The sequence below is a fragment of the Haliaeetus albicilla genome, chromosome 6, assembly GCF_947461875.1.
Source record: "Haliaeetus albicilla chromosome 6, bHalAlb1.1, whole genome shotgun sequence".
NCBI classification, from domain to species: domain Eukaryota; kingdom Metazoa; phylum Chordata; class Aves; order Accipitriformes; family Accipitridae; genus Haliaeetus; species Haliaeetus albicilla.
The window spans coordinates 46,258,972-46,265,266 of NC_091488.1; positions in this window are offsets into that span (position 1 = coordinate 46,258,972).

The following is a 6,295-nucleotide window of genomic DNA, read 5'->3' on the forward strand; positions in this document are numbered from 1 at the left end:
CATCAGAGTTGTGATAGATTGCTTCAGGTTCACTGGTTAACCAGCACTGAATCACAGAATAGTTGAGGTTGAAATGGACCTAGGGAGACTGTCCGGTCCAACCCCCCCTGCTCAGGCAGGGTCATCTGGAGCACGTTGCCTAGGTCCACATCCAGACAGCTTCTGAATATCTCTGAGGGGGGAGACTCCATGACCTATCTGGGCAACCTGCTCCAGGGCTCAGTCACCCTTCACAGTAAAAAAGGCTTTCCTTGTGTTCAGAAGGAACCTCCTGAGTTTCAGCTTGTGCCCATTGCCTCTGGTCCTCTCACTGGGCACCACTGAAAAGAGCCCGACTCAGTCTTTTTCCGCAACCTCCCTCCCTTCAGGCATTTATACACACTGATGAGATTTCCCTGAGGCTTCTCTTCTCCAGGCTGAACAGTCCCAGTTCACTTAGCCTTTCCTTAGATGAGAGATGCTCCAGTCCCTTAATTATCTTTGTGGTCCTTCATTGGACTCCCTCCAGTATGTTGATGTCTTTCTTGTACTGGGGAACCCAGAACTGGACAGAGGACTCCAGGTGCTGTAGGACTCAGCAGTGCTAAGTAGAGGGGAAGGATCACCTCCCTCAGCCTGCTGGCATTGCTTTCCCTGATGCAGCCCAGATCTTGTTGGCAGCCTTTGCCACGAGGGCGCACTGCTGCCTCATCTGCAACCCGTCCACCAGGCCATCCATCTCCTTTTCTGCAAAGCTGCTTTCCAGATGGTTTGCCCCAGCCTGTACTGGTGCATGGGGTTATTCCTCCCAAGGTGCAGGACTTTGAATTTCCCTTTGTTGAGGTTCCTCTCTGCCCATTTCTCCAGCCTCTTGAGAACGCTCTGGGTGGCAGCACAACCCTCTGGTGTGCCAGTCCTCCCAGCTTTTTATCATCGTTAAACTTGCTGAGGGTACACTCGCTCCCATCATTCAGGTCATTAGTGAAGAGGAAAGTCAGTTTTACTGCGGATTTCTTAATGTCACCCAGTGCTACTGCAACAAGCGATACTTTCTTATGTTTAACAGGTGAAGGGACAGTGAAGTGTTGCATTTCCAGAATATTCCATGGTCAGTTCTGAGGGGATTGTCATTAACAAGTCATATTATGGCAAATGTCCATTAGTGGACTTCTTCCTCTTCAGGTGAATTATTTGCTACTGGGCATTACATTTGACCACAGAAATATGGCAATTCTATTAAAGAAATCTAGTTCTTATGTGTATTACCTCTAAGATTTGGTTTCAAATTCTCTTTCTCCCTCCTTTCCAAACTCAGAAGGAAAAACAAACAAACAAACAAACAAAAATTTGATATGAAACACTTATCTACACTGGAATGCTGGGCTGTCATAATTCATAACTGGTCTCTCTTTGCTTTCCCTTCTTCTGGACTGGGAGGGCCACAATGCTGGGGCAGGGAAGGGCCTAAGGAAGACATGTTTTCTGATCCCAGGGTGGGCTACCAGAAGGTTCTCAAGAGAAAATATACAATTAGGCAGGAAAACTGGTGAAAGAAGAGAAAGATGGGGGAAATGGATGAGGGCTAAGAAAGTGTAAGGAAAAGAGTGACACTCTGGGCTGGCTTGCAACAGGAAGTGCACATGCATCAAGTGCAGAGCCTAGGCACAAGCCCCTGCTTCACAGACCCCAGGAAAGAAAAGGTTCTGGCAGCAGCAGTGCCACTAGCAAGGAGAGCTTCTGCACAGAAGTCCTGAAATCCAGAATATTCTTACAGTCCTTGACTTGCCATACCTCCTTACATACTTGTGAATTTTATGGCAGGTTTGCAAGATCAAATTTTCCTGCACTTGGTGTGTGCTTGATGCTGAGACCTGCATACCTTTTCTCCACTGCTTTTGTTAATACAGCTCTTAAAACAAAAACTTATGAAAATCATAAAAATAATGCCTAGCCACCCATTCCTAATAAGCAGTGCTTATTATTTCAGAAGGACATGGAACTAGGAAAAAATGGAAAGATGAGGTGAGAATAGCTCAGATTGCAGTTACATACATACACGCACAGCTTATGAACGATTTACATTGCCCATGAATATTTTTTCTTCTGAAACATAAAAGTTAAATCAAAAGCACAACTAGTTTCTTTCAAAATAATTTTATAAAGCCTTCCTCAGCCTTGTTCTCCTGCTGTTAGCAAGACAAACTGCTCCATTTTCAGAGTGTTCCAAACTGAGAATCTCTCTACCACCTCAACAACTTTCTTTTACACCCTTTTTCATCTTTGCACTCCCTCTGTCCTGCAAACATTATAGAATCCACAATCTGAGGGAGACTTTTCTCAAGGGTCTCAAGATACTCCATGAAAACAGCTTTCACTTGCCTTTCAGTTTGCCAGAACTACAGTGTTTCCCAGCTGAGAGGGCTAATGCAATCCCTGCAGGTATGAAAATCAGACTATGACACAGAAGCAGAGGTGAGATCTTAGTACTTTACCTTGCACTGTTAAATGCACTCCTGTATCCAGATATATAAGTCATGTTTCAAAAAGATGTTAAAACATTAGAAATAGAAGTGATAAAAAGTGACTAAGGCTCTAGAAAGCAAGTTTACAATGTGTAGTTTATGGAGCTCAACATATGCAGATGATGAAGAAAATGGAGAAGGGACCTGATGAATCTGTCTAGCATTCCAACATGGAATGACTGGTTAGATAAGGAAGATGTGAGAGATCCTTCCTAGGAGTGACTCTTGTACAGGGGAGCCCAGAACTGGACACAGTACTACACATGTGGCCTCACCAGTGCTGAGTAGTGGGTAAGGATCACATCCTTTGACCTGCTGGCAACACTCCTCCTAATGCAGCCCAGGATAACATTAGCCTTCTTTGCCACAAGGACATGTTGCTGGCTCATGTTCAGCTTGGTGTCCACCAGGACCCCCAGGTCTTTTTCTGCAAAGCTGTTTTCCACCTTGTCAGGTCCCAGTGTGTACTGCTGCATGGAAAGGAGACAAAGAAGTTGAGTTAAAAGAGGCAGAGTAAGCAGGTTTCTGGAATGTATCTGAAAGAGCCAGCATATAATAAAGGTTTGTACTGAGGAATAGAAAGGGAATGATTTAAAAAAAAAAAATAGGTGGAGAAAAATTATGACACCTAGCAAGACAGACTGTGTGGGAAGAAAAGCCAAGACAAACCCAAGGAAAGAAAAGAAGATGCTCAGTAGCATATTCCCTCATCACTAGATAGCTTCTTGAGAGAATTATCAGTGGTCACAGCTTCCACTATTCAAGTTGCCTATGGCAACAGAGCATATTGTGAGAGAGGTAGAAATCAAGCTTTTCCTATCAGATCAGACATCCAGCAGAGGAAGACTCTAAAACTCTGAGATCTTTCTTCAGACATCTTCTTTCTATGTCTGGGATATTGTACAAGACCCACTCTCCATCTGCAGTTTGGAGAGTGTCTCAGATGAGGTTTATTCAGATTGGACTGGCTGAAACTGGCAGAATTATGCTGATGGATAACAACAGATCATATGGCCAGTCATCTTTGTCCAGATGTACTGGAAAAGATCATTCAAAATAATGAACCTCTCAATAACAACTAATTCCCTCTCCTGCTTTAGTTCAACTACAGTTAGAGCTGATCATTATACTTAAAAGGTAAAGGTATTGCTTAACTTCTTTGGAATGATGGGAAAGAAGGTTAGAAGTGCTCAGGAGTGAAAAACAGACTGCAGACCTAAGTCTTTATAGAATTTCTATTAGCCTATAAGCACTAGGAAGGGTTTGGTTTTTTTTAATTGGGTCAGTGGTTAAGTCCTTCAATATTACGTAAGCACCCAGAGCAGAAAATGTATAAAAACAACTGCAGTACAGGAACAGAGTAGGTTTTATCAAGCAAAATACCAAAATGCTCTATCAGCATAACACACTGATACATCAAAACCCAGCTTCCTCTAAAGTAATGCAAAGCAGCTGTTTGATCCCAGCAACCAGAGTTAGGAACCATGGCACATACTTATCAGTTTTTTACCACTTCTTAGCTTCCTCTTATTGGCAAAAAGTGAGCGGAAAACTGGATTCAAGGGTATCACATCCCAGACATTCATCTGCAGGGGAATTTTGGGAGGCTGACTGTAACTAGCCTCTCTAAAACCCAACAAGAACACCCGCAGCAGCAGTACGCCACTGAGGAAAAACGTACTTGTGTCTTATAATGAGGGTCCCTAGCCAGGCCCCTGGGCTTGGCTCTTTATTTCCTCTTTCTTCACCTTTGCTTTCCTGGAACGCTTGACCAGCAGCGTCGACAGGCTCCCGAGGAAACCCGGCGCTCTCCTCCGGCCCCCCAAACATCCCTGAGGCGGGGAGCACCTCCAGGTAGCCCGACCAACGACCTTTGTTCAGGGAACTGCCTCCTGCTCTCGCCGGTTACCCTGACCCCCCCCCCCCCCGGTACCCTTTTGATTCCACATCAGTTTTTTTCATTCAAGAAAAAGAAAATAAACTTAAAAAGAAGCGAGGGGCGGGCAAAGCAAACTCCCGCCGACGGCCGTTGCGACCGTTGGCCGTGGCGGGGGGGGGGGGCGCGCCCCGCCTCGCCCCGCGGCCGTTGGGGGGCGATGCGCGCGCCTCGCCTGCCCCCTGGCGGCTTCCCGCCTTCCCGCCTTCCCGCTCCCCCTCACCTCACTCACCCTGACAGAGGAAGATGTCCGGCTCCCCTGACAGAGGAGGCTGCGGGTGTCAGAGGGTGTTTTGTGGAGAGGCGTGGGGTCACAGGCTGAAGGCCACGTCGGGAGGGCTCCAGCTGACCCTCCGGCTCCAAAGGGGTGGGCTGTGAGGCCAGACTGGGCTGCCCAGGGCTTTGTCCAGTCAGGTCTTGAAAACCTCCAAGGTTGGAAATTGCACGGCCTCGCAGGGGGACTTGGTCTACTGCTTGACTGTCCTCGCAGAGAAAACGTTTTCCTTACACCCAGCCCAAACCTCTCTTCTTTCAGTTTCTGTCATCTCTCACAATGCACCACTGTGAAGAGCCTGGCTCCATTTTTTTTCTCCATAACCTCCTTGTAGGTGTTGGAAAGATGCAATTCAGTATCCCTTCTCCAGGCCAAACAAAGGGCGCTCCATCGGCCTCTCCTCGCAGTGCAAGTGCTGCAGCCCCATCACCACTGGGGTGGTCTCCCACCAAACTTGCTCCAATTTATCCACGTCTTTCTTGCGTTGGGGAGCCCAGGACTGGACACACTATTCTAGATGTGGTCTAAGAAGTGCTGACTAAAAAGCGGTAGCGTCAGTCCCCTCACTTGTTCTACTGGCAATGCTGCTGTCAACACAGCCCTGGGTACCGTCAGCCTTGTTTGCTGCCAGGGCACTCTTCTGTCAGGAGCTACATGGACAGAAATCATCTCACCAGCGTCTTCCTCCCTACTGATGGGACACTTTTTGTCTTTTCCCCAGCGGCAGCTAGCACTTTTGGAGATGAGGTATTGAGAATCTATGCATTCACTCTGCCAGTCTTTGATGTTGCCTTGTAGTTTTGTCATTTCTCCTTCTCTCTCAGGCCTGGCTCATGACCAATCCCACAAGTTTAACCCACTCTCAACAAATTCCTTGCAATTTGTTCCGCTCACATTTTGGGAACTTTTCATATAAAACTAGAAAGCAGCCAGAAGATACAGAGAAAAGGAGATTTGTTCACATGAACAGAACTGTAAGGTGGTCCAGGCAAAAAAGAAGCCGTAGGACAGCAAGATTGAGGTTTAGAAAGCAGGGAAACTAATTATAAAGTGTGTTTGAAAGTGGAAAGCTATTCAGAAAACTGAATGCAACAAGTAGAATGGAGTTCATACAGACCATTGAGAATCTGGACACATCAAAGGCAAGGGACAGAGACTCTCTAAGGGGAGAAGTTCCTTCTTCATGAAATTTATAAAGCCTGCAGATGAAAGTTGCAGTTGATGGAAAGCAGTTTTCCTCTCAGGGAAATAATAATTTAAATTAATTATTTAAAGTATACTCTTACTCTTAAAAGGGAAATTAGGAAAAAAAGTATTTGTAAAAACTGGAAAAAAATCTAGTCAAAGCATTTAATTTCAATAGTGACAGTACTATACAATCCAAACAAAATAAGGATCAGAATGAGAACATATAAAATATCAAAATAATACCTTTTGAGTTTTAATTATTTGTCCCCCCAACTTCTAAAGACAATTTTTGAAAATTGTTTCCAGCATTTTCAAGAGGAATAATAAAAAAAAAAGATCTGTTGAAATTTTCTTTTTAATACCTAAAGGCTTCTCTGCACTGAATTTTCTTTATGG